At 38.9% G+C, this 25,562-nt stretch overlaps 1 long non-coding RNA gene and 1 pseudogene across 1 annotated transcript in view; one reads left to right on the top strand and one right to left on the bottom strand.

Annotated features, from left to right (window-relative positions):
• The window catches only part of LOC107670019 (uncharacterized), a 15,197-nt gene extending 4,018 nt beyond the window's left edge, over window positions 1–11,179 (top strand). Inside the window, exon 3 of the long non-coding RNA XR_001632058.1 lies at window positions 11,169–11,179. This is a non-coding gene — a long non-coding RNA (uncharacterized LOC107670019). The remainder of the gene's footprint in view (window positions 1–11,168) is intronic.
• LOC107670018 (CMP-N-acetylneuraminate-beta-galactosamide-alpha-2,3-sialyltransferase 1-like) overlaps window positions 10,107–25,562 on the bottom strand; it is an 18,826-nt pseudogene continuing 3,370 nt past the window's right edge.

Genomic DNA, 25,562 nt, shown 5'->3' with positions numbered 1-25,562 from the left:
GATGGTGGGCTGAGGGCGAGCAGAGGGGCTGCCAGACGACAGCGGTGGAGGAGGCTGGAGCGGGTGGGAGGGCAGGCATTTTCGAGGAGCGGCCACTGGAGGGCGCTTTCTAGGAGCGGGCACTGGAGGGCGCTCTGAGCTTGATTCGGGGGCTGGATCCCTCCCCTCTTCGTTTTGGCACTTATGTCCCGCCATAGTCAGCTCACCATCAGCCGTGATGCAGGGGGCTGAGCTCCTCTCCATGCTCACACCGTCCACGGCTTGCTCCCTCGTGGTGGGCACTGTCGCCGGCTCTCGCACCTGGTCTGACGGGTTGGGCTCAACTTCCGAGGCGATCCTCTGCTCAGTCGCTTGGCTTCGCTCTGGCTCGCGGATCGCGGCGGGAAATGGCTCTCCGTCATTGGTGGGCTCAGGCTGATGCTCCGTGCTCCGCGGGAGATGGTTGGCTGGGCTCTGGGTCTGGAGTGGATCCGGCGAGATCCTCCACGGGGCAGATGGTGAGTGGCGAACCGTTTCTCGCCAGAGTCCACTCCACGAAGGCGGCGAATTCCTCCCGAGGACCATCTTCGGACGACAACGCTCTGCACTCAGCGTTCAGGCCAAGGTTATTTTTGTAAACGAAAACTAAAACTAAGACGAAAACGATTGATGAAAAAACAATTCCGTAAACTGAAATAAAATAAAAATGACAAAATAATTAAAAAACTAAAACGAAACGAAACTAACAACAGTTATTGAAAAACGAACTGAAATAAAATAATAATTTTCAAAAATAAATAATTGTTTTCGTAATCATTACGTTCTCACCTCTTGGCGGAAAAATATATGAGCTGTGTGGCGCCGGCAGTTTAGGGAAATACCTGTAAATGGCGCATCGCGCACATGGGGTTATCTGACGGAGAGACGCAAAGCAGTTTAAAGCAAAGTCCTGCACAGGTCCTGTTTGGTAAACGTGCACCAGCAGTACTTAACAGAACACTCGACCCGTTATCCAACAGCAGCACTAATTTAATTCTGTACCAGACCAGACCCGTTTGACATAAAGACCAGACCAGTTTGACATTGACAACTAGATCATGAAACATCTCGATTCTCAAAAGTGTGTAAGTAAATGCATTTTGCACCTTTATAGATAATGTTAGTTGATTGTAGATGCAAAGTACTGGATTAATTTAAAAGTGGCAGAAAAAATGGGTTCTTACTCGTCACAGAAGTCAGTCAAAAGTCCGTAACAAAAATGCGAGTTTAATCAAAACACAAAATCCAGTTGGTTCTTATATCCTATGATATTGCACTTGTTCTCCCTTATTTCCCTGCCCGCACCTATTCAACCTCGTCTAACAGCACGTGCGTGGCCGTTAAAGAAACAGAACCGAAATTATACATCAGAAACATTAGAAATAATATTGAAACATATGCATAGGAAATATCAAAATTGCCTCTCAAAGAAAGTTACAGAAGTTATACTTTAGGTCATTACTTGCAAATCAACACTCTAAGCAAACAGTTATAATATCCAAATTATTGACATATTAAATTGGTTCTTACATTGATCTATAGGCTAATGGGCGATGGGCAAAGTAGCCTAATAGTGTAATCTATTAACTATGCATAAAAACACGTCTTTTTACTTAAAGCTGCAGTCCGTAACTTTAGGAAGATAATTCCGCACACAGCTGCAATTGCAGGTATTCAAACAGAGATGGCGACAAAGAGGCAAATCTTACGGACTGCAGCTTTAAGTACCAGATATGGGTGTCATGCCATAACATTTTTTTAATACGACTTTGTATTTAATGTGAATTTAATAAAAACATTGTAAGTTACTAAATATAACACTTTCATGGTAAGAGAGGATAGAATTATCAGTGGCTACGTTTACATGCACAATTTTTGGACTGAATTCATTCCGATTATTGAGTAAATAAACATTCATTTATGCTATTAAACTGTATGAACATTATACATATGTGACCATGGACCACAAAACCAGTCATAAGGGTCAATTTTTTAAAATTGAGATTTGAACATCATCTGAAAGCTGAATAAATAAGCTTTCCATTGATGTATGGTTTGTTAGGATAGGAAAATATTTGGCCGAGATAAAACTATATGAAAATCTGGAATCTGAGGGTGCAAAAAAAAATCTAAATATTGAGAAAATCGCCTTTAAGTTGTCCAAATGAAGTCTTTAGCAATGCATATTTACTAATGACTATACATTTTTGATATATATACGGTAGGAAATTTACAAGATATCTTCATGGAACATGATCTTTACTTAATATCCTAATGATTTTTGGCATAAAAGAAAAATCTATATATTTGACCTATACAATGTATTGTTGGCTATTGCTACAAATATACCCATGCAACTTGTGGTCCAGGGTCACATATAACTGAGTGATTAGTCATATAATGGTTTCTTTTGTAATATTGGCACATAGGTTCATATAAATCTGTTTGCAGTTCTTTACTTGAGTCAACACATCAGGAAATGTTAAAATCATTATTTTGCAATCTGTATGTTACAATGGTAGAGTTGTTTGAAAGGTAGAATTATTTTTTCACAACAAGAAGAAAGACTGCCATTGAGCAACTGATCATTATTCATGCTCTTAGTATACATTTTCACAGCCATTTAAGGAAACATTACATGTTAAACCAATTTAGAATGTATAGGTGTTTCAAAAACCTGTAAAATATCTATAACAAATTAAATATTGTTAACAAAATCATATTTTAAAGAAAATGTATTTTGTGCCATGTGTCATTGGCGGTTGGTGTAACACTGAAAAGAACCGATAGCTCTTGCACAAGAGAACTGCAAATAATGGTAGAGATCCAGATGCCCCAGGAATTTTAACAATGACACCTCTGCATCAACCCACAAACTGATTGTTCATATCTGTAAGTGGAGTATTTGCTAGGGACAATTACAATTTTTAATGAACTTTGCTTTAATTAAAAGTAATGACTGCAAAGAGGTTTGACCAGTAGCGTGCAGGAATTGTACATAACTGACCAATCACAGCGTGCAAGAAGGTGGGATCTACAGAGAATGGTCAAAGCAATGCAAATACATTTACATTTATGCATTTAGCAGACACTTTCATCCAAAGTGACTTACAAAAGAGGAACAAAGCGATTCATCACACATTGACAGATTGATTAGACAACTAGATTAGGAAACCAGTTACAGAAGAGAAGAAATATAGAGGAGAATGTGTGTGTGTGTCTGTGTGTGTGTGAGTGTGAAAGTGCATTGGTTTAAGAGTGGGGGGTGGTTTAGTTTTAACTCTCAGACTTGAACTCTTTGTACAACAGGATATACCAGTCCCTGTCATTATAGTCAGTAAGTATATTGGACTTCTAAAACACAAATATTTACAAAAAGTTGAAAAATTGAAATGTATTATAGTGTATAATCTAAAATAGTTAAAAAGTTTCTTAAAGGTTTTTTTAAACAGTACAAATGTAACTGTTCCTCCCAAAGACTAAAATTGCCGTTTGTTCTTAACGTTTACATAGAATATAAAAAACACAAGCCTTGACCATAAACCATCCCAAATAATTTGGCACAATTCTCATGAACATCTTAGTCAAAAAATTATTTGTAAGTTTAAGAAGATCCATCAGGACATGCATGTGATGAATACATTATTCAACAGGTAATAATGAACCATAGTTCAGCCCCAAACGTAGAAACCTGGACAAAAAAAGAAGGCAAAAATGTCTATACAATAATATGTAAATAAAGACGAGAATGGAGGGGAGCGGGATTTACCTGATCACAGACGTGCAGGGCAAATATAATAGCGAAGAAGCCAGTGGATGGATATTTGGCACGTTTCAGCAACCAAGTCTCATGGACATACTTAATGAAAGCTGGATGTAGAATCATCACCTATGATAACGACACACATTAATCACCATTATGTACAATGACTAAAGGATGTTTTAGAGCATAATACTGTAATTTCAGTCACTTTTATATCTAATTATAGTTAATTGTTATATAATTACAGTGATTTCACTAGCTTGCCTTAGCATTTTTACAACCTTTTTAAAATTACAAACATTTTAAATGCTTAATATTTGAAACAACCCAATAAATTCATTAAACATCTTACCTTCAGGGATTTAATACAAGTTATCCAAACTTTGAGACATTATTTACGATTATTTTTAAGAACATTCTTTTCAGGAATACACATTCTTGGGTTTTATCTTCAGAGCAATCTTTAAAAAATAAATAAATAAATAAATAAATAAAATATCTTAAGAAATGATTTTGTATTTATTTTCTTGCAAGAAAAGTTCAACAGTCATACAGTCATGAAAATCTGGAATCTGAGGGTGCAAAAAAAAATCTAAATATTGAGAAAATCGCCTTTAAGTTGTCCAAATGAAGTCTTTAGCAATGCATATTTACTAATGACTATACATTTTTGATATATATACGGTAGGAAATTTACAAGATATCTTCATGGAACATGATCTTTACTTAATATCCTAATGATTTTTGGCATAAAAGAAAAATCTATATATTTGACCTATACAATGTATTGTTGGCTATTGCTACAAATATACCCATGCAACTTGTGGTCCAGGGTCACATATAACTGAGTGATTAGTCATATAATGGTTTCTTTTGTAATATTGGCACATAGGTTCATATAAATCTGTTTGCAGTTCTTTACTTGAGTCAACACATCAGGAAATGTTAAAATCATTATTTTGCAATCTGTATGTTACAATGGTAGAGTTGTTTGAAAGGTAGAATTATTTTTTCACAACAAGAAGAAAGACTGCCATTGAGCAACTGATCATTATTCATGCTCTTAGTATACATTTTCACAGCCATTTAAGGAAACATTACATGTTAAACCAATTTAGAATGTATAGGTGTTTCAAAAACCTGTAAAATATCTATAACAAATTAAATATTGTTAACAAAATCATATTTTAAAGAAAATGTATTTTGTGCCATGTGTCATTGGCGGTTGGTGTAACACTGAAAAGAACCGATAGCTCTTGCACAAGAGAACTGCAAATAATGGTAGAGATCCAGATGCCCCAGGAATTTTAACAATGACACCTCTGCATCAACCCACAAACTGATTGTTCATATCTGTAAGTGGAGTATTTGCTAGGGACAATTACAATTTTTAATGAACTTTGCTTTAATTAAAAGTAATGACTGCAAAGAGGTTTGACCAGTAGCGTGCAGGAATTGTACATAACTGACCAATCACAGCGTGCAAGAAGGTGGGATCTACAGAGAATGGTCAAAGCAATGCAAATACATTTACATTTATGCATTTAGCAGACACTTTCATCCAAAGTGACTTACAAAAGAGGAACAAAGCGATTCATCACACATTGACAGATTGATTAGACAACTAGATTAGGAAACCAGTTACAGAAGAGAAGAAATATAGAGGAGAATGTGTGTGTGTGTCTGTGTGTGTGTGAGTGTGAAAGTGCATTGGTTTAAGAGTGGGGGGTGGTTTAGTTTTAACTCTCAGACTTGAACTCTTTGTACAACAGGATATACCAGTCCCTGTCATTATAGTCAGTAAGTATATTGGACTTCTAAAACACAAATATTTACAAAAAGTTGAAAAATTGAAATGTATTATAGTGTATAATCTAAAATAGTTAAAAAGTTTCTTAAAGGTTTTTTTAAACAGTACAAATGTAACTGTTCCTCCCAAAGACTAAAATTGCCGTTTGTTCTTAACGTTTACATAGAATATAAAAAACACAAGCCTTGACCATAAACCATCCCAAATAATTTGGCACAATTCTCATGAACATCTTAGTCAAAAAATTATTTGTAAGTTTAAGAAGATCCATCAGGACATGCATGTGATGAATACATTATTCAACAGGTAATAATGAACCATAGTTCAGCCCCAAACGTAGAAACCTGGACAAAAAAAGAAGGCAAAAATGTCTATACAATAATATGTAAATAAAGACGAGAATGGAGGGGAGCGGGATTTACCTGATCACAGACGTGCAGGGCAAATATAATAGCGAAGAAGCCAGTGGATGGATATTTGGCACGTTTCAGCAACCAAGTCTCATGGACATACTTAATGAAAGCTGGATGTAGAATCATCACCTATGATAACGACACACATTAATCACCATTATGTACAATGACTAAAGGATGTTTTAGAGCATAATACTGTAATTTCAGTCACTTTTATATCTAATTATAGTTAATTGTTATATAATTACAGTGATTTCACTAGCTTGCCTTAGCATTTTTACAACCTTTTTAAAATTACAAACATTTTAAATGCTTAATATTTGAAACAACCCAATAAATTCATTAAACATCTTACCTTCAGGGATTTAATACAAGTTATCCAAACTTTGAGACATTATTTACGATTATTTTTAAGAACATTCTTTTCAGGAATACACATTCTTGGGTTTTATCTTCAGAGCAATCTTTAAAAAATAAATAAATAAATAAATAAATAAAATATCTTAAGAAATGATTTTGTATTTATTTTCTTGCAAGAAAAGTTCAACAGTCATACAGTCATCCAAGTTGACTGCAGAGTGTGACCCCGAATAACACTTTGACTCAGTATATCCTAATCAAACTAGGATGCTTCTATCTCATCCAATCATAATGCATATTCAACATATGTGTCCATTTAAGGTATCCAACTATGTCCCCTAGATGTGTTTCTAAGCATTTAATGCAAATTATTTTCTAAGAATCTAGGTATAAAATAGCATTTCTCATCTCACACTTGTCTTGCGCGCACACACACACACACACACACACATTAAATAGATTTCCTGTTATCTCTCAGCTCATCGAAAACTCAAGCATAAAGAAGCACTCAGAGACAGTCTAAAGAACACTCTTTACAGTGAAGCAAATAATACAGATAATAATAATAATAATAATAATAATAATATTTAAGATGAAAATAAAATTTCCTCTACAGAACACTTCATATTCTTAACTTTATTCTTAAAAGAATAGTTCAACCAGAAATTACAATTCTGTCATCATTTACTCACCCTCAAGTTGTTCCGAACTTTATGACTTTCTTTCTTTTGTTGAACATAGAAGATATTTGGAAGAATGTGGGTAACCAAAGAATAGCTGGTCCCCACTGACTTCAATAGTATGGGGGAAAATGCTATGGAAGTCAATGGAGACAAGAAACTTTTTGATTACTCACATTCTTCAAAAAGAGAAATTCATAGAGGTTTGAAACAACTTGAGGGTGAGTAAAAGACAGAATTCGCAATTTTGTTTGAACTATTAAGTTAAGAAAAGAAAATAAGAATTAAGAGAATAAGAATTAAAAAAGCAAATTTGAAAAAAGCAAAATTTGATTCTTAAAGGCTGTTAACACAATGCATTTCTGCTTTGAAAAACGTGAGACATGGGCAGTGGAATTGGTGGGATAAAAACAAGGTCTCGAAAGGTTTTTTTTAAAAAGTTGAACTTATTTTATCTTTAGCATTTTTAGAATGTCGTGTCGTGCATGAGATGCTGCAAAAGCCGTGAGATGTGAGCACAATGGTTATGTAATGTTAATAAGTGTAGAATTGCCCTGTCTGCTTGATCTTGTGCATTATTCGTCGTGCAAAGAGTGAGCGATTTTGAGGCAGGTGAATATTGACCTATTGTGCATCCTGTTGCCGAGCCCCGCCTTGATATAATGATTGACAGGTTGGCAGCTCGGAATGCATTTTCAAATCCACATTGACTTAAACTACATTCATCACGGGGTATTTAATGAAAATGTAATTTAAATGTCTTAAGTGTAAGTGTCAATGCATTTAAGTAAACTAAAAGACGTTTAAATCACCATTTTGCTAGACCTTTTGTTCAGAATGCATTTTGAAATTCACACTGCATTTTGCTACAATTATCACGTGGTATTATGATGAAAATGCAATCCCAAGTGTCCTACCCGTAAGTCTAAATGCATTTAGAAAAAACAGCATTTAAAAGATAATTTTGCTACAGTTTTTGCTTGTACATGTTCAACATATCTAATCAATTTGGGGAACATCTTCATTTTAATTTTGCAACTTATAAAGCGTTAAAATATGTATTTAATTTACATATTTAAACTAATGTAGGAAATGGCAAATGTAAATTATATAATGGAATTTTCATTTTCATTTTGCACTAAACGTTGCACATATGAATGGTAAAATGTAAATTTAAATACAGAAATACATTGCAATTTTATATATTGCATTGCCATTTTGCATAGCCTATTACATTTCAAAACGAATATTGCTACCCATATGCTTCCATACCCACCAGACTGGCAGATGAATGTTCAGATCCATTGTTCATTTGGAAGCTTATCAAGAAGATTTTTTATAATGCTAAATCTTTACCTGTTTGTCAGGTCAAGGTTAATTTTTATGCTCCATTTTAAACAAAGACTGAACGTGAAGGATTTGTTTTTTTTACACTAATTGAGAATTTATTTCTATGAATCAACCGTAACCAACTTTTATGATAACCCATTGCACTCAGTGAGTCACTAAGGTATTTGTACTTGACTAACTGGGGCCCAGGTCAGGAAGCAGACGGACTGGCTAAACTGACCGTCTGCTAACCACCTCAAGTCACAGAAGTCAGGTAATTCTCAGCACAGAGAGACTCTTTCACCTAGATGTAATACTATAGAGACTGTGTCTGTCCCCCAAACTAGCAAATACAAAAAACGTCCAAAACAATTTAAGGATAACAATTTAATTGATGTTCAACAAATAAAAAACAGATATAATACAGATAAACAAATGATAAAGCTTGGCTTAATGAATATTAGATCCCTTTTGGAACGTTGGGAGGCATGACAACGGAGTTGAATCCAAATGCGGGTTTTATTCAGAAGAGTGGTCAAAACAAGTAGGGTCAAACAACAGCAATCATGTACAATCCAGGATGAGAGTAATCCAATAAACAGGCGAAGGTCAGGGCAGGCACCAAACAATCAGAAAACAAGGAAACAGTCCAGGGATCAAAAACCCCAAAGACAAGACAAGGCAAGTAAACACGGAAAAACACAGGAACTCGAAAACACTACAGGCTAGCAATACTCAGCGATGTGTGTGTGGATGAGTGCAAACTTTATAGTGTGAGATTGATAAGGTAGCGAGACACAGGTGAAGGCAATCAGTGATGATGAGTCCGGCAAAGGATTATGGGAAATGTAGTCTGCGAGAGTGTGACAAGAGTGGTTGGTGGACTGCCCTCTGGTGGAGCTCATGGGCACTACAGCTGGTGATCGTGACACCTTTCTATGTATTTTTTCTATTTTTTGTAAATTATAAGATCAGGATCATAACTTAGATATGCTCTGTTTGACAGAAACCTGGCTAAAACCAAATGATTACATTATTTTAAATGAGTCTACCTCCCAAGATTACTGTTATAAACATGAGCCACATCCAAAAGGTAAAGGGGGAGGAGTTGCTACAATTTATAGTAACATTTTCAGTATTTCTCAGAGAGTCTGGTTTCAATTATAATTCGTTTGAAGTAATAGTACTTCATATAACATTATCCAGAGAAACAAGTGTTAATGATAAATCCCCTGTGAAGTTTGTACTGGCTACTGCATACAGGCCACCAGGGCACCATACAGACTTTATCAAAGTGCTGATTTTCTATCGGAGTTAGTGCTGGCTGCAGATGAAGTCTTAATTGTTGGTGATTTTAATATCCATGTTGATAATGAAAAAGATGCATTGGGATCAGCATTTATAGACATTCTGCACTCTACTGGGGTCAGACAACACGCGTCAGGACCTACTCATTGTCGTAATCATACTATTTGGTTACCAACATTCTTCAAAATATTTAATTTTGTGTTCAACAGAAGAAAGAAATTCTTACAAGTTTGAAACAAGATGAGGGTGAGTAAATGATGAAAGATTTTCATGTTTTGGTAAACTATCCCTTTAAAAGTTTTCATAGGCAGTTAAACAGTTAAAAAATGGAGGCAAATGCATTGTTCGATTAAGATGATGGAACAACTTTATTTTATTTTTTTGAATGAACAAAAGCCTTGCATGACAAATGTCAATACTTCTAGTCATCTCCCTCTGTACACCTGAATTTTGTTTTCCAAGTACAGTTGCATCATGGTGTCGAATTCAAAGCTGCCACTATGAGCACCAGTACGAATGTTATGTGAGGTTTTCTCAAAGTAGTGGTACCAGTTTCCATATTGGTCTGCACCAAACCCAAATGTAGAAACCTGGACAAAAAAGAAGGCAAAAATGTCTATACAATAATGTGTAAATAAAAACGAGAATGGAGGGGAGCAGGATTTACCTGATCACAGACGTGCAGGGCAAATATAATAGCGAGAAATCCAGTGGATGGATATTTGGCACGTTTCAGTAACCAAGTCTCATGGACATACTTAATGAAAGCTGGATGTAGAATCATCACCTATGATAACGACACACATTAATCACCATTATGTACAATGACTAAAGAATGTTTTTGGAGCATAATACTGTAATTTCCTACCCAATCTAACTATTAGTAAAATTAATGAATAATAATTTAGCCATAAATAAAATGATCCACATGATGACCTTTCACCTGACTTATTATTCAATTATTATTATTTTAGAACGACGTGAAGAGAGCTTGCTCAGCTCTTGTTTATATTGCTGTGTGTAGCCTGTGGAAGTAACGCTATTTTTTATGATTGATTTATAAAGCCTACTACGAACACTTTTTCCCCCCATTTTTATCAAAGAATAAGGCAGGAAATATATTTGATAGTTTCTATACTAAATGATATGTCAGTACTGCGTACTTCACGTTTCATCAGTAAAAACGTTTCTTCTTTTTATTCAGCTCAGCTTATAGCCGGATGCTTTTGTCCACATTAGGGATCTCCTGCACATCATAATTATTACTTCTAGTCCATTTTGGACTTTCTGCACGAGAGCGCCCTCCGGCTTTGAGTATGAATGAAACATACACTGCATAAGTGTTCAGCGCTCCTGATGTTCACGTCTCCTCATTTTGGATACGAATAAAACGTCAGGTCATGCATAGACTATCAATACTGTCTCTTTGAATTTAAATCTGATTTAAATCTAGAAACCTCTACTTGAACACACCAGCCCGTATAAAGTGCAGGGGACGAAATTACATTTTATTAAAATCAAATATTTATTAAATATAAAAAATTCGGCTAATGTAGTTCTACACACAGTAATATAAACAAAGGTGCCTGTTCTCTTTCGTTCTTGCTGTTTGATTGGGAAAAGTTTAAAGCATGTTGAGGGGGTCTTATCATAATAATAATAATCATATAATTCAGTTTCTAATTCCAGAGTAATTAAGAGTTGCAAAGAAAAAAATTCTTTAACTTTTAAACTTAAAATGGTCTTTTCTGTTCTGTGTTTCTGACTGCGTCACGGCATTTGCTGCTGTATCAATACAGAAGCATCCGTTTTGATACACGTATCAGCAAGGAGCTGAAAGATTATGTGTACTTCAATTCAGATGCATTTACATTGTGACTGTGCCTCAGATGCAATCAACTGAAACTCTGTTTACAAAAGTGTGACCCAAATGGCCCATATAATTAGCCCATTAGGTCAACATCAGGTCAATGTATCATGGGCTCTTCATGGGAGAGGTCCTATCAGGTCATCATGAGGTTACACTATCATTTGCTCTCCATGGGGTGTTATTGTATTGTTTGTAGCACATTTGTTACCAGGTATAAAGGTCTGGGGCCTGTAACATGATGGTAGTTGAACAAATTCAGAGTTACAGGATTAGTTTCTAGTTGACAATACCAAACCACTCCAATCCGGCATTGTTGGTACCATGATGCCTGATCATCAGCTTTCTTTGTCAACTCTGGCTTTGATCCTGAGTTTGTGGAGTGCGTGCACATGAATGTGTGACATCAGTGGTGAACAGCCAATTACATGCCTTGCAACACAGAGATGTGTGATTCACTTCTCGCGAGAGACCCAGCGAGATTCAAAACTCTTTCGCTAAAGGTTAAGAGATTGAAGAATATGAGGAATTTAAATGCATTTACACTGAAGAAAGTACTTGTCCATGAAAGTGGACAAATAAATTATCTTGCTCTATCAGTGCAAGTGAAACTTGTGAAGTTAGTTTAAATAGTTGATAATAGCGATAGAGACTCGAATATGTAAGATCACATGTAGTCATTTTTAAAGCATTATCTATTGATTCTACAGCTTATTTATATTACATATGGCCTCTATATAACCTTTATAATAATTGTTAAACTAAAATTGCTTGTGTGTTATGGATTAATAATAATATTAATCATAAAATAATTATATAAATCATATAAAATCATTCTAAGCAATTATCATTAAAGCCAGACAATTTTGTTGTAAAATTTTTTTTTTTTACTATATAGTGACCTTGAATTTGGAGGAAGAGAAACTGGGGGAGTGACTTTTTTTGTGTCAGACATGTGTCACTTTGCTCACATCTGATTGGTCCAATTTCAGTTTGAGATCTCTTACCCAGAACATAACCTGCCCTGGAGCAGGTTAGCTGTGGAGTGTAAGTTACTATGGCAATGAATGCCGCTAAAAGACAAGCCACTTTCATAGTACTTAAAACCCAGGATTGGTGCAAACTAAACTGAAACTTACCTGGCTAGCCAGCTAATCCGGCTTCATGGTATAGGCCCCTGGTCTCACAGACAGTACCTTGGGTTAAGATTCTTTGAAGGACTACATGCTAACATCACTGCTGAAGAACTGCTACACTACTACCTTCAATAAATTCTTCTCCCCACAACAACTTTGGTCAAGCTTACTTATTTTATGTATTAGAGAAATCTAGTACATTGGTGAGCAACCCAAACGATTGCTCAGCCAAATACAGCAAAATCTAACAGAGCACAGCCCTATTTAAAGCCGTGGTCCATGTGCCCCTTTTATACTTTGAGCACCTGCCCCTCCAAAGGTCTCTGCATGGCCCTGCTAATTGTAGTTAATTTTTATATAATTACAGTGATTTCACTAAGCTTGCCGTAGCATATTTACAACCTTATACCATTAAAATTACAAACATTTTAAATGCTTCTTATTTGAAACAACACAATAAATTCATTAAACATCTTACCTTCAGGGATTTAATACAAGTTATCCAAACTTTGAGACATTATTTATGATTATTTTTAAGATCACTCTTTTCAGGAATTCAAATTCTTGGGTTTTAACTTCAGAACAATCTTTAAAAAAAATCTTAAGAAATTATTTTGGGAACACATCATATTCTTAGCTTTATTCTTAAAGGAATAGTTCAATCAGAAATTAATTTACTCACCCTCAAGTTGTTCCGAACCTTATGACTTTCTTTCTTTTGTTGAACATAAAAGAAGATATTTGGAAGAATGTGGGTAACCAAACAATAGCTGGTCCGCACTGACTTCAATAGTATGGGGGAAAATGCTATTGAAGTCAATGGAGTCAAGAAACTTTTTGGTTACTCACATTCTTCAAAAAAGAAATTCATAGAGGTCTGAAACAAATTGAGGGTGAGTAGGAATTCTCATTTTTGTTTGAACTATTAAGTTAGAAAATAAGAATAATAAAAAAAGCAGTTTACACAATGCATTTTTTGGGGGAAAAAACACAAGGCCTTGAAAGGGTTTTTATTTTTAAAGTTGAACTTATTTTACCTTGCTGCATTTTTAGAATGTTGTGTCCTGCATGAGATGCTGCAAAAGCCATGAGATGTGAGCGCAATGGTTATGTAATGTTAATAAGTGTAGAATTGCACTGTCTGCTTGATCTCGTGCATTAATCGTCGTGCAAACAGTGAGCGATGTTGAGGCAGGTGAAAAGCATTTGGTTAATGGTGAATACTGTTGCCGAACCCTGCCTTGATGTAATGATTGACAGGTTGGCGGCTCGGAATGCATTTTCAAATCCACATTGACTTAAACTACATTCATCACGGGGTATTTAATGAAAATGTAATTTAAATGTCTTAAGTTTAAGTGTCAATGCATTTAAGAAAACTAAAAGACATTTAAAATCACCATTTTGCTACTCTTTTGCTATAGCCTACCATTGGTTCAGAATGCATTTTCGAAATTCACACTGCATTATGCTACAATTATCACATGGTATTATGATGGAAATGCAATCCCAAGTGTCCTACCCGTAAGTCTAAATGTATTTAGGAAAAACAGCATTTAAATGATAATTTTGCTACAGTTTTTGCTTGGACATATTCAACATATGTAATCAATTTGGGGAAGGTTTTCATTTTAAAGGGGTCATATGACGTTGCTAAAAAAGAACATTATTTTGTGTATTTGGTGTAATGAAATGTGTTTATGCGGTTTAAGGTAAAAAAAAAAACATTATTTTTCCAATACTCTACATTATTGTTTCTCCTCTATGCCCCGCCTTTCTGAAACACGTCGATTTTTACAAAGCTCATCGTTCTGAAAAGCGAGGTGTGCTCTGATTGGCCAGCTATCTAGTGCGTTGTGATTGGCCGAATTCCTCAAGCGTGTGACGGAAATGTTACGCCCCTTACCATACTGTGATGCCGTGTCCCGGCGCGATGAGACAAAACCAATAAAACCCATTATAAACGAGGCATTTGTTGCATCCAGTGGGGACATAATTACTGATTATAATTACTTATACTGTCTTTTTTTTACGTGTTGCATCTCGCCGTGCCGCGTAAACATAAAACCATGTCTGCATTTGTGATCGGAGAAACGACAAACAACAAGCGCTACTCTACACTGCTCAAAACTCGCGTTTGAATCGTCAGTGGCAAATCCTTTAAAAATGAAAACGTACTTACGGGCTGTGAGTCAGCATATTTAGAGTGTTGACTCTTGTTCTTCATAACCTCTGCAATTCGCTCTGGCATGCTGGATATTAGCTTCTGGGCCAAATCCTGAATGATGGCGATCTATTAGTTCTATATGCCTTATTAGTTCTCGGAGGTGATCACAATTTGCGGGCTTCTGCTTGTCCACTCGCCTTTTGAGGACTGACCACAGGTTCTCTATGGGATCGAGATCCAGGAAGCTGCCTGGCCACGGATCCAAAATTTCAATGTAATGATCTTCGAGCCACTTCTTTATCACTCTTGCTTTGTGACATGGTGCTCCATCATGCTGGAAAATGCACGAATCATCAACAAATTGCTCATGGATCGTTGGAAGTAGTCGCTCTTGCAGGACGATTTGATACCATTCTTTATTCATGGCAGTGCCTTTGGGCAGAATTATGAGAGAACCCACTCCCTTGGTTGAAAAGCAACCCCACGCATGGATGGTCTCAGTATGCTTCACTGTTGGCACGTCACAGGACTCATGGTAGCATTCACCTTTTTTTCTCTGAACAATCAATTTTCCAGATGTCCCAAACAGTCAGAAGGGAGCTTCATCAGAGAAAATAACTTTGCACCAGTCTTCTGCTATCCAATCCTTGCACTTCCTGCAGAATTTCAGTCTGTCCGTGACGTTTTTCTTGGAGAGAAGTGGCTTCTTTGCTGCCCTTCTTGACACCAGGCCGTTGTCCAAAAGTCTTGGCCTCACTGTGCTGCAGATGCTCTCACACCAACCTGCTGCCATTCCTGAGCAAGCTCTGCACTGGTGGCGACACGATTCTGTAGCTGACTCCTCAGGTGGAGACGGTCCTGGCGCTTGCTGGACACTCTGGGACGTCCTGAAGACTTCTTCACTGCAGTCGAACCTCTCTCCTTGAAGTTCTTGATGATCCGGTAAATGGTTCTTTCAGGTTCAATATTCTTTGTAGCAATTTCCTTGCATGTGAGGCCATTTTGATGGAAAGCGATGGCTGCACGTGTTTCTTCAGAGGTAACCATTGCTAACAAGAACACAATGATTGGAAGCGCTTCTTCCCTCCTTTTATAGCAATCAGTCTGCTTTTACAATCTAATTAGTATGATAGTGATTTCACCTGACTAGTACTCATTCACATTTTCACATGTGTTGCTGATATGATTAGTCAATCAATGTTAGCTGGTCATTTTGTGTCAGGATCAAAAAACAGTGATATTTTTTTTTTTTTGTGAAATGTTCATTTTTTTGGCCAATGAAGCTTTTAGCAATTATTTAAAATGCATCTGATCACTCTACACAGTAATCTAGAAACAATGTGAATGAACACCACAACAGCTTAAGCAGCAAACTTTGCAAAACACAAAATTTCTCACTGCCAAAACCTTTGGCCATGACTGTATATAGGATACTAGCACTTGAGAATGACCTGAAAATCAATAGTTCTCATAAAGCAGAACATTGGTTCTGTCTAAAAGAATGTTTTGCAAAAGTGTGAAATAGTTCAGTTACACTCCCCCGAATTCCAAAAAAAAAATCTAATACAAGCTCCAGGTGTGTGTTGTGTAAGACTTCCGTCCTTGAATGGCTTCCTTTTTCTTCATGACAAAATGGCGCAGTTCTGATTAATTTGGGATTTTTTCAACTAACAAGGACATTTGGCGGGTTTTTGCATGTAAGTTATGTGTTGCATGAATGACACTGGTAATCTGAGCCCTTCGTGTGCTCATGCTAAAAATTTAAAATTCTCACTCACCTTATGTCTGTTGGCATTTACGCTCGGCCTTACTTTTTTGTAAGTGCTATTAAAGAAAAGAAAAGAGCAAAATGAAGACATATACGTGAATAATAAGGCAACACCTGATTAAGATATGATCTCCACAAAGGGAAGAATTTGTGGGTCATCTTTTGTTGTCCTGGAACAACATATCAAAATAAAAAATGTTAACCTTATCGCCAACCCTAACCCTAAATTTATCATTTTATAATTCTACACCAATAGCAGCATAACAATAGCAAAAATAATGACTGTTTTCAAAACAAAAACTGGCAAGGAGGTCTATAATGCGTATGGCACATAGTCTTCTAGTTTGTACTTGACTAACTGGAGCCCAGGTCAGGAAGCAGACAGGCTGGCTAAACCGACCGTCTGCTAACTGCCTCACATAACAGAATTCAGGTAGGTCTCAGCACATAGAGACTCTTTCACCTAGATATCATACTATACCAAAATATCATTGAACACTTTAAGTAAAGCAGACTCCGTACTGTGATAAGCAGTGAAACCAGATTGAAAAGGTTCTAATAAATTAGCTGTATTTAAGAATGTGATAAGCTGTAATTACACAACTTTTTCCAAAAGCTTTGACAAACATTATAACTTTGAGACAGGCCGAAAATTGTTAAAGCAACTTTCATCCAAACCTTGCTTCTTAAGCAAAGGCTGAACAACCACATGCTTAAAGCAGTTCGGAACCACACCAGTTTCCAAAGATGAGTTAATCAACACTTGGACACTGGGGCCAATTACTGTTGACTAACTGGGGCCCAGGTCAGGAAGCAGACAGACTGGCTAAACCGACCGTCTGCTAGCCACCTCACGTCACAGAAGTCAGTTAATTCTGAGCACATAGAGACTCTTTCACCTAGATATCATACTATAGAGACTGTGTCTGTTCCCCGAACTAGCAAATACAAAAAAAGTCCAAAACAATTTAAGGGTAACGAATTAATTGATGTTCAACAAATAAAAAACAGATATAATACAGATAAACAAATGATAAATCTTGGCTTAATGATTATTAGATCCCTTTCTATACGAAAGCGCTTTTTGTAAATGATATGATCACAGATCATAACTTAGATGTGCTTTGTTTGACAGAAACCTGGCCAAAACCAGATGATTACATTATTTTAAATAATGTAAGATTACTGTTATAAACATGAGACACAAAATAGAGATTCTTTCACCTAGATATCATACTATAGAGACTGTGTCTGTTCCCTGAACTAGCACATACAAAAAATGTCCAAAACAATTTAAGTGTAACGATTTAATTGATGTTCAACAAATAAAAAACAGATATAATACAGATAAACAAATGATAAATCTTGGCTTAATGATTATTAGATCCCTTTCTATACGAAAGCGCTTTTTGTAAATGATATGATCACAGATCATAACTTAGATGTGCTTTGTTTGACAGAAACCTGGCCAAAACCAGATGATTACATTATTTTAAATAATGTAAGATTACTGTTATAAACATGAGACACATCCAAAAGGTAAAGTAAGTAAATTTTATTTATATAGCACATTTCAACATAGCAAAGTTGGTTCCACAGACGGGGAGCAGTGACTGAGAAGGCTCTGTCACCCTTAGTTTTCAAACGGGAACGAGGGACAGATAAAAGAGCCCTGTCAGTGGATCTTAAAAGTCTGGTAGATGACAAAGGGATAATAAGATCTTTAAGATAAGATGGAGCTTGATTGTTTAGAGCTTTAAAAACAAACAGCAGAATCTTAAACTGAACTCTAAAATGGACCGGAAGCCAGTGAAGCGAAGCTAAAATTGGAGTGACATGGTCATATTTCTTTGCCCCAGTCAGCAGCCTTGCAGCTGCATTTTGTACCAACTGGAGGCGTGAAAGCGATGACTGAGGAAGACCTGAGTACAGTGAATTACAGTAATCTAAACGTGAGGTAATAAAAGCATGAATAACCTTCTCCAAATCTTGAAAAGACAAAAATGATTTAAGTTTGGAGATGACCCGTAATTGATAAAAACTGTTCCTAACAACAGAATTAATTTGTTTGGACAAACATAATTCTGAGTCTATGATAACGCCCAGGTTTCTAACCTGTGAGAAAATGGAGGGGAAATGATTGCCCAGCTCCTCAATAATATCCATTCTCATTTTTTGGGGACCAAAAACAATAATTTCTGTTTTGTTCTCATTGAGTTGGAGAAAGTTATTTGTTAACCATTTTTTAATATCTGAGATACATTCCAGCAATGGCTGAATGGAATCACCAGCTTTTAGTGGGAGGTACAACTGCATATCATCAGCATATAAATGAAACGAAACATTGTGCTTCCTGATAATATCCCCCAGAGGGCGCATATATAAGTTAAAAAGAAGCGGCCCCAAAATAGAGCCCTGAGGTACTCCACTAATAATTGGGGCAGATGATGAGGAAAACTTGCCTAGCTCCACAGAAAAAGACCTGTCTTTGAGATATGAGCTGAACCATCGTAAGGCTGTGCCCCTGATACCGATCAGATGTTAAATAAGAACAATAAGAACATTATGATTCATGGTATCAAAGGCAGCTGTAAGATCCAGTAGAATCAATACACCGGCATCAACGGCATCAACTGCAACCAAAATATCATTGAACACTTTAAGTAAAGCAGACTCCGTACTGTGATAAGCAGTGAAACCAGATTGAAAAGGTTCTAATAAATTAGCTGTATTTAAGAATGTGATCAGCTGTAATTGCACAACTTTTTCCAAAAGCTTTGACAAAAATGATAACTTTGAGACAGGCCGAAAATTGTTAAAGCAACTTTCATCCAAACCTTGCTTCTTAAGCAAAGGCTGAACAACCACATGCAGTTCGCAGTTCGGAACCACACCAGTTTCCAAAGATGAGTTAATCAACACTTGGACACTGGGGCCAGAAAAGCTGCAAGCTGCTTTTATGATCTCAGAAGGAACAACATCCAGTGAGGAGTTAGTAGACTTCATTTTGTTAACGAGATCGGAAAGTTCCATTAAAGAGACATGTTGAAAATGACAAAATGAAAATGGACTAGCAGGCGAGTTCAAAGACAGGTCTGAAAGCTGTGAAGTAAAAGATAAGCGAATGGCTCTCACTTTGTCAACAAAAAATGTCAAAAATTTCTCACAGAGCCCTGCTGACGGCTCCCTAGAAAACTGGGAATTCGGATTAATTACTGAATTTATTGTGGAGAATAAAACCCTAGGTCTATGACAGTGTGTGCTAATCAGTTCTGAAAAATATTTTGATCTAGCTGACTTAGTGCTCTGAAACTTAACCAGACACTCTTTAAAAATAATCTCAAGAAAATGTCAAAAATTTCTCACAGAGCCCTGCTGACGGCTCCCTAAACAACTGGGAACTCGGATTAATTACTGAATTTATTGTGGAGAATAAAACCCTAGGTCTATGACAGTGTGTGCTAATCAGTTCTGAAAAATATTTTGATCTAGCTGACTTAGTGCTCTGAAACTTAACCAGACACTCTTTAAAAATCTCAAGAGACACAGTCAGACGATCATGCTTCCATCTCCTCTCTGCTTTACGGCACGCCTGTCTAAGATAGCGAGCGTTGTCATCCAACCAGTAATAAGCTTTTATCTTTGGTTGTTTCATTTTAAAAGGAGCAATAGAATCTAAGATATTAGAACAATCTGTGTAAAACAGAGAAGTCAAATCATCAGGCCCATAGGACGCCTTTGCAGCATGCAAGATAGATTTTTCAACAGCATTAGCTAGATAATCTTCATTGAACTGAGAAACAATCAGTGAGTTTATAAAACGAGAATACAAACCAGCAGGCTTATTCACAGTAGCAGAGGTTACAGCAGGAAAAAATTCTGACCATGCAGCCGTCAGCTACAGTATTGCATCAAATAGTCCACTATAGATCTCCTGAGGAACAATTCTGCTCATTCTCAAAGCTGGATGACTAGTAATTTCCTACTGCTACATTCTGAAAAATGAAAACTGAGGTTTTAAATATTGGACCAAAAACCTCCACATGTAGTAACCCAAAACACTGTCTAACACTTGATGGCTGCTTTGTCAATTCTTCGCCACAAGTTAGGAACCTAGGTGTGTTATTTCATAGCAATCTTTCCTTTGAAAACCATGTTTCTAACATTTGTAAAACTTAATTTTTCCATCTTTAAAAATACATCTTTAAAAATTACAACCAATGCTCTCAATGTCAAATGCAGAAATGTTAATTCATGCATTCATGCAGCTGCATTTTGTACCAACTGGAGGCGTGAAAGCGATGACTGAGGAAGACCTGAGTACAGTGAATTACAGTAATCTAAACGTGAGGTAATAAAAGCATGAATAACCTTCTCCAAATCTTGAAAAGACAAAAATGATTTAAGTTTGGAGATGACCCGTAATTGATAAAAACTGTTCCTAACAACAGAATTAATTTGTTTGGACAAACTTAATTCTGAGTCTATGATAATGCCCAGGTTTCTAACATGTCAGGAAATGGAGGGGAAATGATTGCCCAGCTCCTCAATAAAAAACACTGTCTAACACTTGATGGCTGCTTTGTCAATTCTTCGCCACAAGTTAGGAACCTAGGTGTGTTATTTCATAGCAATCTTTCCTTTGAAAACCATGTTTCTAACATTTGTAAAACTTAATTTTTCCATCTTTAAAAATACATCTTTAAAAATTACAACCAATGCTCTCAATGTCAAATGCAGAAATGTTAATTCATGCATTCATGACCTCAAGGTTAGATTATTGTAATGCTTTATTGGGTGGCTGCTCTGCGTGCTTAATAAACAAACTCCAGCTGGTCCAAAATGCAGCAGCTAGAGTTCTTACTAGAACCAGGAAGTATGACCATATTAGCCCGGTTCTGTCAAATCTGCACTGGCTCCCTATTGAACATCGTATACATTTTAAAATCGTACTAATTACTTTTAAAGCCCTAAATAGTTTAGCTCCTCAGTACTTGAGCGTGCTCATATAGCATTATAGTCCTTCACGTCTGCTGCGATCTCAAAACTCTCGCCATTTGATAATACCTAGAATATCAAAATCAACTGCGGTGGGCAGATCCTTTTGCTATTTAGCAGAGACCATGTCAACTAGATGAGCCTTAGAGACAGATCCCCTGCGAAGACCGCATCAACTAGACGGCCATCGGGACAAGACCATGGGAACCAGACAAGTCCTCTGCACAATCGGACCTGTATTGCAGTGCTGAAACCGTCATGCTGGTTTCGTCTGGCCAGAGGAGAACCGGCCTCCCCGACTGAGCCTGGTTTCTCCCAAGGTTTTTTCTTTTTTTCTGTCACAGATGGGAGTTTTGGTTCCTTGCCACTGTCACCTTTGGCTTGCTTAGTTGGGTACGCTTGACTGATTGCAAAGACACTACTAGAAGAGAGCTGAACTAGATGATGACATCACTGAATCATCAATGAACTGACTTTAACTTGAAAAATTACTGTTTGCTGTTGTCCTCTTGCATTATTGACAATCTATTTTCCTGTTTAACACTGTAAAGCTGCTTTGACACAATCTGTATTGTATGAAGCACTATACAAATAAAGGTGACTTGACTTGACTTGACTGTAGGAAGCCTTCCATTAGTGTTCCGGGAGTTCTTGCAGCCAAGGCAACGCCATAGAGATGAATGGGAATGCTAGAGATGAATTGTAGAGATGAATTGTAGATCTCATTTATCCCAGTTAACAGTTAAAGGAGCTCTCCACTATTTTTGAAAATAGGCTCATTTTCCAACTCCCCTAGAGTTAAACAATTGAGTTTTAGTGTTTTTCGAATCCATTCAGCCAATCTCCGTGTCTGGCGGTAGCACTTTTAGCTGTAGCTTAGCATAGATCATTGAATCTGATTAGACCGTTAGCATCTCACTCAAAAATGACCAAAGAGTTTCTATATTTTTCCTATTTAAAACTTGACTCTTCTGTAGTTACGTCGTGTGCTAAGACCGACGGAAAATGAAAAGTTGCGATTTTCTAGGCCGATATGGCTAGGAACTATACTCTCATTCCGGCGTAATAATCAAGGAACTTTGCTGCCGTACCATGGGTGCAGCAGGCGCAATGATATTACGCAGCGCCTGAAAATAGTCCCCAGCACGCTCCCTGTGCAAGCAGGTGGTCACGTTGGTTATGTTGACGGAAGTTAGCCTATTTTCAGGCGCTGCGTAATATCATTGCACCTGTCGGTCACTCAGTCGGTCACTCTCGATGTCACGTCGGATGACCGACGAATTGGGATTCCGCTTAGAAAGACCAATCTACTTCGTGTGTAAACTAAACGAGTCAATGCACATTGGCATGCGATTATTGCATCCAGCTGCCGCTGATCACAGCGTGAGTATAAGTAGGCAGCCGGTGCAGCACATATTCAGCTTTTCACTTCGGAGCAGAGCGATCACATCGTTCTGCTCCTGACTACTCTACTGAGAGAAGAAGACTGAACGAGGTTCAGCGCGCTCTTTGAGAGCTCTTCGTGTTGGCGGTACAGCACTTCAGCGGTGGTGGTTTCCAGTGTCGAGTGGGTTGCACACATCAGGCTGCACTACCCCCTGTTTGTGTTGCAGACGGCCATCTCCCCTGTGCGCTTCAGCACGCTAAAAGAGCTTTTTCCCTAAAAGAGCATTTATGGGTGCGTCTTTTTAAAGACGACGTTGCTTGGCAAACTTGACGTTACGTCTTTGTAAAGACGATGTGGGTCTTGCTATAGACAACGTATCGATCGCATTTCTGGATGCGGTCGTTACCTGGCGCTGGGTGATGGTCACGATCGCTGCCTCATGTGCCTAGGCATTTAGCATGCTGAGGTGGCGTTTGTGGATGAGTCATGTTCTCATTGCAGGAAGATGATCATCTCGGAGTCGCGGGCCAAGCTCCGTTTCCTCAAAGGGGCGGAGCTCCGTTGCCTCTGCCTCGATCTAGTTCTCGTCAAGGCGGCAGTCAGGTGGGGGCTACTTCAGGCAGTAGCACGGGCGGTCTGAGGGTAACAGTGATGGCAAACCCTCCAGGGAACCAACCCTCGGTGGACCATCACTCCTCTTGCACTCCGTTGCACACCAGTTGAGCTGCCAATGGAACGTGCTGGGCCCTCTACAAGGAGCGTACCAGCAGTATCCTTTGGCGCTCCTCGCGATGACCGGATGTCGATCGCTGCATCGGAGGGTGAGCTGGAGCTTTCTGGAGAGGAAGATTCGGCTGCGCTGCTGTCCTCCGGGACTGTAGCAATGCCTGAATCGGATCCGGAAATAACGGCCATGCTTTCCTGGGCTGTCGTGAGGGGAGGGCTCGAGTGGAGACCTCCACCGTGTCCCGAGCCCTCAAGGTCGGACGATTGATTCTTCGGGGTCCGCCAGCTGCAGCGCCCTAGCCCCCTGCGTCCGCCCCCGCTCCCGTGCCGCATCCGCAGCAGCTTCAAGCAAGCGGCGCCATGGAGCTGGGCGTAGGCAGGCCGCCCCGCCCGTCCAGGCCCCCGTCAACCTGGCGGTGAGCGGAAGAGCAAGAGGCCTCAGAACGGGCGACCCAGAGAGAGAAGGATGCACCTCTCCCTTTCCCGGAGGAGGGCCGGGTGGAGAATCTGGTTTCCAAAAATCTTGACAGGAGAGCGGTTTTCTCTGTCTCTGGGTCCCAAGAGGGCATGGAGAGTTGGTCCGCGGACGGACCAACACCGGACCACACTCATCCTCCTCTCTCGCCAGCAGGCAGCAGTGGGCGGTTCGAGAGCGTCATAAAAGGCTCTGCTCACGCACCCTCTGCCAAACCGTGGAACCAGGTAAGTGTTGCACTGCACACTCAGACCCCTCTTCAGGTCCCTGCGTTCCACCTCGCTGCCCCACCGCGGGTATGTCGGTAGTCCTGCTGGTCCAGCTTGTGTGGTGTCTGGGTACCTGGATACCCATACCGTCTCGCTGGTTCCTGCAGACCATCAGACTCGGCTATGCGAGTTCAGCGGCATCTGCTTCACATCAGTGAAGGCGGCTGATGCTCCTGTCTTGCGTACAGATAGAGCCGGTCCCTCCAGCCGATATGGAGATGGGGTTTTACACAGCCCCTACTTCGTTGTACCCAAGAAAGGCGGTGGGTTACGACCGATCTTGGACCTGCCTGTCTTGAACCGGACCCTTCACCGGTTACCGTTCAAGATGTTGACGCAGGAACGCATCTTCGGGTGCATCCGTCCCTGAGATTGGTTTGCAGCAATTGAACTGAAGGATGCGTACTTTCATGTGTCGATCTTTCCGCACCACAGACCATTGCTGAGGTTCGCGTCCAAAGGACAAGCATATCAGTACGAGGTCCTGCCCTCCGGGCTGTCCCTGTTGCCCCGTGTCTTCACGTAAGTTGCGGAGGTACCCCTTGCTCCCCTGAGAGAACAGGGCATTCGCATTCTCAACTACCTCGACCACTGGCTCGTACTCGCTCAGTCTCAGGATTAATTGTGCGAACACAGGGATTTGGTGCTCTCACACCTCAGCCTGTTGGGCCTTCGGGTCAACTGGGAAAAGAGCAAACTCTCCCCGACGCAGAGGATCTCTTTTCTCGGTATGTCAACTACCTCGACGACTGGCTCGTACTAGCTCAGTCTCAGGATCAGTTGTGTGTACACAGGGACTTGGTGCTTTCGCATCTCAGCCGGTTGGGCCTTCGGGTCAACTGGGAAAAGAGCAAACTCTCCTTGGAGAGGATCTCTTTTCTCGGCATGGAGTTGGATTCGGTCGAGCATGCCTCATGCAAGGATGTGCTCAGTCGGTGTTGAACTGCAGTCCCACTGAAACACTTTCAGAGGGACTGCAGTTCAATGGCAGCTGCAGCGGCAGTCACGCCGCTGGGGCTGCTCCATATGAGACCGCTTTAGCACTGGCTCCCTGGCCGAGTCCCGAGGTGGGCGTGGCAATGCGGCAC

Source organism: Sinocyclocheilus anshuiensis, unplaced genomic scaffold, assembly GCF_001515605.1.
Source record: "Sinocyclocheilus anshuiensis isolate Anshui unplaced genomic scaffold, SAMN03320099.WGS_v1.1 scaffold160, whole genome shotgun sequence".
Taxonomy (NCBI): Eukaryota; Metazoa; Chordata; class Actinopteri; order Cypriniformes; family Cyprinidae; genus Sinocyclocheilus; species Sinocyclocheilus anshuiensis.
Note: the sequence above shows the minus strand (reverse complement) of the source record. Positions and strands in the feature narration are given on the sequence as shown.